Genomic DNA, 14,143 nt, shown 5'->3' with positions numbered 1-14,143 from the left:
AGTGCCTGCTGAATATCTGTTTATCGCCATCCGCCACTGTCGATATTCGTGTCGACTGACATACATACGGTTCACTGATTTCTAATATTTATTAAGTATTCTTATCTGTTTAACTCAATGAAAATTTGAAGTTAATATATTTGAATTTAAAAATCATATAAATGAGACGATATATGATATAAATACACTTCAATTTAAACCCCTCGGGAATCGAAATAGCCTTCCTGAACGGAAGTATAGGTTAGATAGGTATTGTCGTTATGACTTTCAAAATAATTTACGTATCTTATGTATAATTTATGACAGACCTCAGAGTAATATTTAATAGTTTTTACGTATTTTTCTATCCATGTAAAATAATTGAAATAATAAAAAAAATATTTTAATGTTTAGATTATTAGTTTTTATATTCAATAAAAAATATAATACTATAAAATTATCTGAATCCATAAAAAAAAGTTATTAACGAAGAAAATATCTTTTCCCAAATTAAAGTTACTATTCATTTCCAATGCTAATACTTCAAAGTATTCACATATATCCAGTGATAAAATCATATATATCATTCTTATATTTTTTTAAAAAATTTATAGGATGCGGATGAAATTTCCGTATTTTGATGGCTTAAAATTACCACAGGGTAAATCGTTCCAGCACGTGCCTTACGTAAATCCCTAGATGCTTTATCCTAAATGCAGCTTGTATGGCAAATTAATTGCTTATATGTATGTATTGCATGGGTTTATACAAACGGGTATTTTGTGTATTTGCGAAATTCTCTTATCCCTTATAACAGATAGAGAATAATACTAGCTTTAAATCGAAATAACCGAAAACGATTTATTTACGTTTGAAATAGCTGTTTATAATATCGATTTAAAGCTTGTGTTTAAAGATACACATGTGTATATATAGATGGTAAAATATACAGAGGTAGAGAGACGATGGATTTAGTATACATATTTTATTTTGTGTATTTTTGTTTTTTCATGTACGATAAAAAAATACTTGCTCGTGTTTGAATCAGCATTCCTCCGTCAAGATTCCCGAGTCCTAGCCACTGGACCATCTCGGCTCTATCATTATATAGTTTAATAATAAACATTATCGAGTAGACCAGCTCCGCCGGAGGTTGACACTATCCGCCCATAAATAGGGCGATAATTGCCGGAAGTGTACCGCTTATTTATAAGGCTAATGCCGTACAAATAGAAATACTCTCAAAGGAAAGACGATAGTATTTTTTTCTTGGCTCAGATATTTTTTAATGAAGCGGAATAATCCCGGGGCGTTATTTATTTACTGAGCTAAAAATGTTTTTATGTAAAATGCAGTTTTATTAATTATGTTTGTAGAACAATACACACGACTGTTAAGGTTAATTAAATAAAATAAGGTTAAAAAAATAAAATAAAGTTAATTTAAAAAAAGCTTGAATAGTAAATGTTATTTCGTACGTCGACGAAACTGGCATCACAGACACGCTTTAAATATATAATATAAAAGCTACCGTGTGCTATATCTGAATAAGTGGTAATGCCATCAACTACAAATACAATGAAACTATTTATAACAAGTGTTTTAAGCGCTACATGGTAATATCCTGAACTCAGTCGAGACCGAACACGTGGTTTTTTATCGAAGCTTAAATCCGTTCAAACACTACTGAGTTTTATGTACTATCCTGTCCAATAAGATCACATATAACAAACCTAGCACTAAATCGTAATAAATTTACATTATATTTCAATGTTTTAAAACGGACACTACAATAATCGTTATAATGAATGTCATAATAATCAATATCGGCTGTTTAAATTTTTCGTTGAAGTCCGTAACTCGAAATGCTGGTTACATAATATAACGCGCATTCCGTGCCTATGTACGTACTACACATAATTCACAATAGTTATTAACAAAATTATATAGTCTGTGGTTTGCCACAAACGATCAAATGTGACCACTAATTGCCTGTATATGACTACAGAGAACAGGATTTTTTGTTAATTAATACACCGTAAAACGATATAGTTAAATATTTACAATGTCTTTATTAAAGCACTTCATATCTGATTGTTTGCATTGCTATTAAAAAATTATCTGTTTAAAAATAAAACCGACTTTAAATATAATACTAGACTATAAAGAATTTCAAATATTATCATCCCTATTTTTCAAATTAATAATTATCCAAATCGGTTCATAAATTACGAAATTCTGAGATAAAAAACATAAAATAAAATACAATCAAATTGCGAACCTTTCCCTTTTTTTAAAGTCTATTTAATTTTATTAATAAAATTAATAATAACAAACAACCCACTCAATTATTCTTCTGTCACACATTAACACTTCGTATTATTATGTTTTGGCTTGAAAGTGTAAGTGAGCCAGTGTACAGGTATTAGAGATACAACATCTTAGTTCCTGTGATTAATAGCGTATTCACGATATAAGAAGTGGATTATTATTTTTTTTAAGTACAATTGCCTTTAGTAATCAAAAATCAGTCCAATGCTTTAAATACGGGTATATTAACTATGAAAAAGAACTCGAGCTTAATTTATTTGAAACACTTTTACAACTTAAAAAAATATATAATGAAAAAATGCAGAAGTAAACTGATTTTATGAGGAACGATAAGATTATTCAAAAAGTTTTATGTTAACTTAACTTTTAAAATTTATGATACTTTTGAAAGTTTACACCACATTGTATCAGAGGGATGAACAATTTTCAACGTTACTTTTTTATAGAATAATATAATATTATATTCCATAATTTCATTTAAATTTAGGTAAGAATTTAATATATTGCTATTATTTCACAATATTCTTACTAATATTATAAATGCGAAAGTATGCTTATTTGTTTTCAACTCAACCGGTCATCGTGAAATTTTGAATACACAATATCAGAAATGACATCGAAGTTGAATCCAGAGAAGGACATGGGCTATCCAGCACTTGAATCCCGCACTCTGGAGCCGTGGGCGTAAACTAATTGGTCGTATAATTTTTACCTCATGAAAATTATTTATTTAATTTTTTATCTATGTATTATCCTTTGTTTGTTTATTTTAAAACATAGCTAAATACTTAAATTACAAAATTAAAAAGTAGTATTATCAAAATTATGACACATGGGAAAAAGAGTGAGTAATACAGAAATAAGTGAGTGAAATTTAATTCGTTAACATTTTTGATTTTTCACGATTTGATATTGGAAGTAATCCAGAAGTAGCGTAATAATATATTTTGTTCAAATATTTGCACAGAAACTATAGTGAGCACGATAATGACACCGGGAAATGGCGGAGGTGTTTGAATGTCTAGCCTCATTTCGTTTAATGGCTGTCATTTGAATTTCGCATTTGCGTACATCTACTTATTGTTGTCGAGGTTACACAGGCCATAACAATATATTCGCTCGTTATATCAGACCCATGTACTTTTAAAATCGCACATTTAAGATGAGACATCATATACTGTGAACACAAACAAATAGTCTTAAATTTAAATATCAATAACATCAATTGTCTAAGAACTGTGGCGATATAGGTAGCATGCTTTTTATCATAAGCATGCTTAATTGTTAGCTGGACTTATATATTTGTATTGCTGTATGTAAATATTTTATATAGTGATATGCTGGTAGATGATTAAACATGATAAATAATTTGCGTATCTTAATCTTTGCAAGTGAAGTCCAGAGACAAAAGCTTAATATTTTTATTAAATGCAGTATAAATGAGGCAAACACAATAGCTTGCCAGAAAAGGCCTTTGTGAATTATAAATATTAAAAAAACTATTCCGTAACTGAGCATAGTTGTTATTGTATCAATGATATATCTGTAACGTCTTATAATGACTTATTTTTTATGTGCTGTAAAATACGTTTTGTAAAGTTATATATTATAAAAATGACTGTTGCTTAAAATTAATAGTCAATAAAAATATTTATATATTATAAAAGTATTATGGTCGATTTTTAACGGACCACGTACATATTAAAATCATTGGATATATTAGATTGATTTACACGTGTAAAAAGTATGTAACAAAGTTTTATTGTATTTTTTGTTGGTTTTATATATTATTGTTTAAGATGTTAACAAAATATTGCAAAACATTCTTACAAATATCTTCCTACTTAGCTAGTACTTACGTCTGATGTTATATTTATGTAATGAAACAGGAAAATTCATACAAAAACCTTAGCTCTTATATACCAGCTTAAGTCAATCGCAAACCATTTAAAATTTTCTTTTAGATGACTTTTTTGTAATAACCGTAAAAGTATAGGTAGACACCCGGTTTACTAATTCGATTTTCAGAATGAAGAGAAAATATTAAAGAGAAAATCTGTTGGACTTTATATTGAGGGGATAAGGAAAATTGCAGCTTTCTAAGAATCTGTCTGCACGAGACTCCTTAGAACAATAGCGGTGTGAAATTAAATACACAGTGTCTTCTTATACTCTTCATTTCTTTGTTTTCAATAAATACGCTGTGAAAGTTCGTAAACTGTTACGACTTTTATACAGAGTAGTCAAGCTGTAAGTGTATTTAATACTTTTTATAGGTTTAAAAATTTTAATCTGCTTCAAAGTTAACTTCAACAAAAGCGAACAATGTCTAGAAATCATGTTAAGCATTTTAGTCCAAAAGAATAATAGTATTAACTAACTACATTAGTACATATTTAAAAATACCATAGACATAAGAATATTGTAGTATTACCAATCAAAAATCATTTCAAGAAGTACTAAGAAGTATTCTACTGTTCTATAATAGTTATGGCGAGTTCAATTAAAACAATCATAAAATTAATTTAGTCGTTTTTTACGTGATGCTATTTAACTGGGAAAAAATAATGTTTACAGGACCTTTAATGATAAGCGAGATGTCGAAATTACTCAGAGAAAACGCGTGAATTTTAGCCAAAGGTTGTGGATTCAAAACGAACAAGCATTATTATATTTCATGTGCATAATCTTGTGGAATACCTAAGTATGATGAAAGCTTGACACTCTTACTCTGCCTTTACATAATATAATATAATATAATATAATTAACAAAGTTTCCTAAGTATACATATAATAAAGAAAAAAAAAAAATTTAATTATAATTTAAATATACATTCCCAATGCTGGAATCGTTTTAAAATTAATTCCCATGTAACCAGATGTTCAGAACTATAAAAACGATTGATTATGTATAATAATCTTCTAACATCGAGGTTAAAGTATTTTTATTTCGGTTTATCCAATATATTGACGTTAAATTATGGTTCCAAATTTAGTGAAAGAAAGCTTGCTGGAGATATCGTTCCGTTGTGGTCCCATTATATCAGCCTCGGCCGGATAACAGGGTTGATCGATTTCTCTCATATTGTAACGTTTGTGGCCCGTTTATATTTATTTTCTTTAATGTTTTATTACAACATCGTATTTTAGGAAATTTAATTATGTTAAGAGCGTTGTTTTTTATGTTAAATCTTTGTAATCTCCATTATATGGGTTGTCTATTCCTTTGTATATTTTTGTTTGGAATAAATTTGATGGATTTCGGTAGTTTAATGTGACTGCATGATTTTATTTCCAGGCAGCATCACAGCCAAAGTTTCGGGTTTATAATTTTTGTTTGTGTCTTCTATATTGTTATATGGCAATTATCTTAATTGATCTTGAGTGGGATTCTGGATTCCAAGGCTAGTCTGCATATATACTATGCAGACTAGCCTTGGAATTCAGAATAGCCTTGGAACACAGATTCTACTCCTTCCTATCCTTGATTATGCTGAAGCAAGCTTTGTTGCCTTAACCGAAGACCAATTAACTAAGCTTGAGAGACTTCAAAATACATTTATTCGGTTTATATTTGGATTACGCAAATATGACCACATTTCACAATTTCTTTCTCGTCTTAATTGGTTACCCATTCGACTTCGCCGGAATATGCATATCCTGTCTATTCTGTACTGCGTGTTGTTTCACCCTTATATCCCCCTTACTTGAAGGAGAAATTTTTATTTTTAGGAAATCCTGGAGAAGTAGTTCGTTCTGTGAAGAGGTGGATTTTAAAGGTGCCCGAACATAAATCATTATTTTATAATAATTCTTTTACAATTCAGGCTATAAAACTCTGGAACGATCTTCCTATAAATATTCGGGAGGCCAAATCTATAAGTATTTTTAAAAAACTTGTGAAAGATCACTTTTTGTCTCAAATGCCTTATCACCAATAATTTCTTTTATTTCAGTATTTCTTGTATTATTCATTTGCTTTTCTTTTTTCTTTTTTGTTATGTTTGAGGACTTATCGTTTTATTCGTTTTTGCTGTATGTTTTTATATTATATTGGATATTTTATATTATATATATATATATATTGTTTTATATTATATATGTATATATAATATGTGTATTTTATATTTACATTTAATAATTGGTTTTGTTTTAATTAAATAGTAAGTAAGTTTGTAGTTCAGAATCTTCTTGATAGTCGCCGGTCTTCATCATATACCTCGCCACGTCGTCACTAAATAATAAAATAATATCATTATATTTTTACGTCGTTACTTGAATTAAATGTTACTCTTTAAACATATTTTTAACTTTTTTTACTGATATAGTCTTTACATATTATTATTATTATTGTAATAATAAAACACACTTTAAACTTTGTGCTTGTGAATGGAAGATACTTTTGGCGTTAGAAACGTTACCAGACACGTTCTGTTATATTTTAACTTAAAAAATAAACAGTAACAGCTTGTTAATGTCCCAATGCTGGGCTAAGGCCTCTCCCTTTTAAGAAGAAGGTTTGGAGCTTATTCCACGAAGCTGCTCCATTTCGGGTTGGTAGAATACACATGTGGCATAATTTCAATGAAATTAGACACATGCAGGTTTCCTCACGATGTTTCCCTTCCCCGTCAAGCACGAGATGAATTATAATCACAAATTAAGCACATGAAAATTCAGTGGTGCTTGCCTGGGTTTGAACCCACGATCGTCGGTTAAGATTCACGCGTTCTAACCACTAGGCCATCTCGGCTTTAAAAAATAAACAATCTATAAAATAAACAAATCTATAAAATATCCTTATTCCATGCAAATTTCATACTAATATTAAAACGTTAAACTTTTGGGCATTAGTTTAAAACTATTTGAATATAACGGGCAGTCGCCGAAACGTTCGTTACGGAATAAGATACCATAATGACGTCCACTCCAATAAAGTGGAGTTCATAATAACTTCAATAATATGCGGGAACCCTCGGCGCAAAGTTTTCAAATGTTAGATTATGGTATCGAATTTTATATGCTGATGTTGTTGGGTCGGATTTTATTGTTTATACTCTATTTCATTTGGACTGAGGTTTTATTTGATATTAAATACTTTAAACAATTTAGAGGGTGTATGGAGTATTTGATTGAAAACGTTTCTTTATAATTTAATAACACTAATTTCATCGGCTCACCTTAATTCGAACTAATCATTTAAGATAAATATAAAATTAAAGCTACCACAGGTTCGATCTAGGTTATACTAATCCGAACATGAAATTCTGTAGTAAATCTTTTATGATATATATATAACAGCGTGGTGGAATAAGCTCTAAAACCTTTTCCTCAAAAAGGGAAAGGATGCCTTAGCCCAGCAGTGGGACATTTACTGCTAGCCAGACAAACAAATGTACGTTGAATTGAAATTCTCATTTCTTAAATAATTCTTCTAATATTAAATTTTAACGACAGCGAAATGAAATTTAGTGAATTGCGAGGAATCTTCGTAAGAGATCGTGTTCTTTGTTTGAAAATTAATGACAATGTAAAAGCACTCAGTGACGCCGAAAACAGTTTTACGTGGAATTGTTGTTCGAGAATTTCGTTAACATTATTGCAGTAAACATTTTATTTTACGGATTCCGTTGAAAAATATTTTATTATTACTTTTTTATACCGGAAATTCTATAATAAAATAAATAAGTAATTTTATTGATATTATTGACTATTGAATATATATGACTGCCTGTAAAACTATTAAATATAATGTGACGTATACAGGTCGATAGGGTGCTAAGAAAATTTGAATCATTATTGGAATATTAAGCCATCTTTGCCTGCTTCTGACGGGTCTAAACGTCGTCGACCCTCATTTCGTGAGTAATATTTTAAAAGGACGTCCGCCCTCTTCACGCTGTTATTTTTTCGATTTTCTATACCTGTCAAATATTTCACAAGAAAAACAAGTTAGCCAAAAATTTGTTAGTAGGGTTGTTACATATTACATTTTTACAGTAACGAAATGGTTCCATATCTAAATACAAAATATAATACGTCTAATAAATGATGTTATTCCGTACAAAGCATTTAGGTAAATGAAGGTATCTTCTAAATTTGGTATGCTTATAATTTAAATTCAAATTCCTTTATTCATTGTAGAAGCAATATACTTACTTAAAAATAGTTGAAGTATAAACTACTCTATCTTAATAAAGAAAATAACCGGACCTGAGAAGGACAAAGAAAAAAAAGACAGCGGTTTTTGTTTTGTCTAATTTTGTAATTGTTTACAACGTTTAATATTATACTGAAATAGCTAGATTATTTTTAAGTACCATTTGATTTTTAAATTAAAGTAATCCCGTGGCTTTTCTACGTAACCACAACATCCGCAGTCGAACCGCCTTGTGGCGGACCGCTGACCTGTGAGTCGAATACAGTCAACTAATAATCTCTTTAAATATAATTTAAAAGTAGAATAAATAAAGCATTGGTAACAATATATTCGTTTTAATGTGAAAAAGTAACCACATATTACAAAAAGAAATTCAAAAGAATATTCATTTTTATTTTATTTTTATAAAATATAAAAATGAACTAAATTAACTTTTACAAAACTTAGCAAAACCGTAAACACTGACGCCGACTGACTGGAAATTATTTACCATGACAGGGTAATGTGTATTGCAAATGGGTAGCCCTAAAATAATGACCGAATACTGTGATCGCGGTAAGGACGGTCAGCGTTCAAATGGTACAATCATTAAATTGTTCCTGCGGGTTTTTATAATTACATAGAATCTTCGAAGCGCGACTAAGCGCTTTTTTTTCAATACGAGGAAAAGCATTTATTGTTTTAAATCGACCGTGTGATTAATACAAAAGGATATTCTATTTAACCCTCGATTTCCTATCTTAATTGATACAACATTAGTAAAATTCAATATAATCAATCTTAATATTTTACATGAATGCGAATGCGCGGGTTACTCGCGCTGTCTGTTTATGTATATCTGTCTAACGGTTTTTCTAGAATTTTAATGATATTGTGATTATTTCGGAGAGCTGTTTATTCTCATTCAATTATCTCTTAATGACGAAAATCATTTCAAATACAGATAAATCACTATATACCTTACGTATATTATACACGAGTGCTGAATTACCAAAGGAAAATAAAACCTTTGTCGATCGATCATTGTTAAAGCATGTTATCATCTTTTTCCAGTTTTAATTAGACTTTATACATACAAAATGTGTATGTGTGAAGTTCGTCTCACAGACAATACAGTAAAGATTAATAAGCTGTAACAAAATAAAACTTAATTAACTAAATAAAACTCGAATATGGTGCTTCTACTGAATTTTAATTACTGAGTATTTTGATTGAAGCCGTTACAATGATTTTAGCTGAATTTTGAGACATAATAGAAACTGTTTGAATTTGTTGACAAAAATGTTGCCAATATTCCTTCAGTGGAGCCCCAGCTTTATAAATGATATAAGTTCGAAAGAAACCCGAAAAAGCGGTTAGCACATAACTCATCCCTATGATAAGAGGATATTAGAGGTATAAATTGGCACAATAGGAGGCGCCAGAAGACAGATCGGTTCTCAAGGGTGACATAGACGAGGTCACCTTAAATCTATTTTTAGCCATTGCCTTGAAATAAGTAAACAATATTATATTCAAACAGTAAACAGAATTATATTTAAAATTGATAATATTTTGTTTAATCTTACAATTATGATATTACACTTCTATAATAGAAGTAAAAACAATACAAAAACTTTGCGAAGTCAATACAGTCTTCGAAATATAGGATTTGTTTTTATAAAGAAATTCCGCAGGTATTTTTACCTTAGCCTTTCAATAAATTTAAATGTCCTCTTAGTTACGATTCGTTGATTTCATGCAGTTTAAGAAATAATTTAATTGTGTTTAATTAACATACCTTTATAAATTGATGGGAAAAAGTAATTAGATACTTAGTTTCTTGCTAGATATTCCTAGTAATCTACAATAAATATAATGTAATAGTGTAACTTGATGATTCAAAAGTGCTTATAATTATAAAATCCTACTCCCGCCTCACCGCACATGCCTATTTCGCCGTAGCTATCTCTCTTGCCCCTACTATCTCGAATATTTACAGATTAAGGTACTTGTAATCCATAATAGTATATTATAACACATTTTTTCCTTCGATCCTTTTTTTTATATTTTTATCGGGTCATAAATGCGATAAATTTGCGTTTGCGCAAGCAGCAACGGCCGCCCCGGGCGCTAATGAATTAGTTCGACGGCGCGTGTCGGGAGATAGGATAAATAGCAAACCCAAATTCTTTCAGTTTCATTGCTAACAATGAATTAAAAGCCCTTTTTTAATGTAAATCAAATAGTATCCTTATTCTATTAAATTTAGTTAATATACAATTTTAATTGGTTTTTGTAAAGAATTCATTGTATTAAGTTTGTTTTTTTTTTAATTGTGTGGTATCCCAGAGAAGACGGTTGAACCAGCGACTGGCATATCGCTAGGTCCGTGAACGGTCTATTAAATCTTCACAATTGAGAATATCAGGTGATATCACCACAAAGTGGAAAATGTAAAAAAATATTAGTGTATTTAATCTCGGTCCATCGGTCCATGGAACGACCAAATAAAACAATTGTTGGCGGTCCTTTGACTGAATGCACCAGGCTGACCACTAACAGGGACATATGGCGAAGGCTCGTGAGGCGAATAACATCTGCGCAGAACAATTCATAATACTTCATGGCGACTACGACCGCTCTGACAAGAGTGTCACGACGAAGAAGAAGAAGAATTTAATCTCGTTTTTTTATTATATTTTTTTAATATACATTTTCTTAAAATCAATTAATATGAATATTCATATTCATTAATGTTTCCTTGTCTGCTTGAAAAATTTCAACAATGGTATATAAAGTGATCCGATCTAGTTGAATAAAGTATTTAACCTATACCAAAACGAACGTTTGCAGGGTTAAATGTAGCTTAATTTACAACGTAGCCAAGTTAATATAGACGGGGGATGATTGTTGTTACTTTGCCAAGAAAGAAGATTCAAAAGAATTTTATTGGAAGCCCAGAGTTTAGATGTAGTTTTTACACTCCCATGCCTCGGATTGCAAGTAAAACCGTTCTCTCCGGTTTTATCGGATGAACATTCTATGTGATTATGATAGTGCGGGGATAGAGAGTGCACTTGTATTTGTGCATACACCTGTTTCTAATATATCCTGCATATTCAGGAGGATCATAATTATCATCGGATTATTTTCTTTATATACAGTGCGAGAAATAATGAGATAAACACTACATATTTTCCGATAAGATAATAACACGTTGCTTGTCAAATGGAATATTTTAAAAACTTGTTAAATATAGAATTATAAAATTGAAACATTTGAGCTGCCAAGAAACAGCTTAGTACGTAATTATGATCGCTACACTTGGCAAGGTGAAACGAACGCTAATAAAGGTGATAGTCTGGAGACAGTGTTTCACCTTTTATTATGTTCACTTAATGCATTAACCACTACCCAAAAGCACGACGGCGGGCGACGTATTGAAAGTTTTATAGTAATTTTTAAGCAATCTACAGTTCGTGTTGTAATATATAAATGATTATTTAATACATTACAATTATTATTTTCGATTTATTTTATATATCATCCACCACTCATCAGATATTCTACCGCAAAACAGCAATACTTGATATTGTTGTGTTCCGGTTTGAAGGGTGAGTGAGCCAGTGTAATTACAGGCACAAGGGACATAAAATCTTAGTTCCCAAGGTTGATGGCGCATTGGCTATAAGCGATGGTTGACATTTCTTACAATGCCAATGTCTAAGGTCGTTTGGTGACCACTTATCATCATCACTCGTCCACCTTCCTAATCTATAAAAAAAAAAAAAAATATTATGAAATGTATATCGCCACAGCTTAAACTATATATTATGAATACTTTACTTAGTTTAAAGTACCTGTAGTTAGTTCTTTGTTATTCAGTTTCTAGAGATATTACCTAAAAACTATAATGTTGAATTCGGATATGTGAACAGGAGTTCTATAAGTTCGTACATGTTTTTTGAAGCTGCTCGCATTTATACGCGTGTTCCGGCAGAATTTTCAAAACTGTTGTTAATATTTTTGTTTTACTAAAAATGACTAAATTCTGTGCAGTACTTTTAGGAATGTATGTTTAATATTTGCATGTAGAAATATACGAAGTAAAGGATGTAACTTTACTCTAGTTACCGAGTACTTTATTTATTTAACAGCCCACGTGATTTATTTAAATTGTGCTTTGTTGTCAGCAAAATTTCGGTATTTTATTTAATTTTTGCTAATATCTAACTAGATTGTTTTTTATTTTTTTATTTTATTTTATTTTATTTATATTTGGGAAACATACAGTGTGTTATTACATAGAATTAAGGAATTATTACTAAATCATAAACCAATAAAGTTTCCACTTAAAAATAGTACAAATGTTAGAGTATGCGTGTAAAAAAGACAACAGAAAGAGACAAAAATACAATGCAAAATTATTTTGAAGGAAATTCGTAATTTTTTTTCCGTGCTTATGTATGGCACCATATCGTCCGGCATGCGCAAGATTATTCAAATATTTTCCGTCAGCGCTGATCAAGATAAGAATTATAATCGCAAATTAAGCACAAAATTATAATAGTGGCAATCACTTGTGTTTTATTTCTCATGTTCTATTTGCTGAACCGTCTTGGATATTGGCGCAGTAAGAAATGTATTAAAATTTAGGTTATATAAAGATAACCATTATCCTATACCACATTTTTATATTTATCGATACATCTTCTGTAATATAATATGTATGTATTTTATATACAACTAACTACTCGACCCGGCTTCGCACAGGTAGAAAAAGAATAGAAAGTTTTAATTGAAGGATAACCCTACAAGGAAAAAATCTTGATTCTGGGGACAAGATTATTCTGCACACGCTCGAGAAGATTTATCGAGCGTGTGCAGAATAATCTTAACAAAGTTTTATCACAATAGAATAAATGGTTTAGGAACGAATATATAACAAACAAACAAACATTCATTTTTATTTACATAGATTAGTATTTCTTTGTTACCATAAACGTTCTCATACCATATGTGCGCAAGCCAGATAGTGTTTATGAATTATTAAATGCACTATCTTAATAAATTTAATAATACGCGAATGGCTAAAATAAATGTAAATGTAAACTTTCATTTTAATATGCATATATGTATGTACATAAACACATCTGCCGGAGCCTATCATACATTGATAGTATGCGACAAATAAATGCATTGATTTATTTTGTTCACGAGTTTATTCGTGGTCGGGCTTCGTTGATAGGCACTTGCAAATGTCACGATGCAATTACTATGCTTTCCTACATTGTTTTTTTTTTTACCAACGTAGACCACGTGATTGCCATTTGTATGCTGAAAACGTGCGTCGATAGTAAGTTAAATAGTTATGCTCATAGCGATGCGGTAAAACGGAAAACACTCAACCGACAACCGTGCAGTTGTACAGGTCACGATTTTTTAGTCCAATGCAGTTTTGTTTACTTACAAAGAAGTAATTCCTTTGTTTCATTTTAGTTATGAATATTGCGAATCGTTTTTATTCGGTTTATGTACGTACTTTAAAATATTCTCAACTTACTAAACGTTTTTTTTTTTAACTATTGTGTTGCTAATGTTTTATTAAACAATACTACTATCAATTTATATATTACAATGCTAATTAATATCGTATAAACTATTATAATAATAATGCTTAAATAACAATAG

General features: G+C 30.2%; 1 protein-coding gene across 1 annotated transcript in view; it reads left to right on the top strand.

Annotated features, from left to right (window-relative positions):
- Window positions 1-14,143, top strand: part of LOC126778556 (cyclic nucleotide-gated cation channel alpha-3) — a 103,891-nt gene that overhangs the window by 76,062 nt on the left and 13,686 nt on the right. The window lies entirely within an intron of this gene.

The sequence above is a fragment of the Nymphalis io genome, chromosome 2 (assembly GCF_905147045.1).
Source record: "Nymphalis io chromosome 2, ilAglIoxx1.1, whole genome shotgun sequence".
Classification (NCBI taxonomy): Eukaryota; Metazoa; Arthropoda; class Insecta; order Lepidoptera; family Nymphalidae; genus Nymphalis; species Nymphalis io.
Note: the sequence above shows the minus strand (reverse complement) of the source record. Positions and strands in the feature narration are given on the sequence as shown.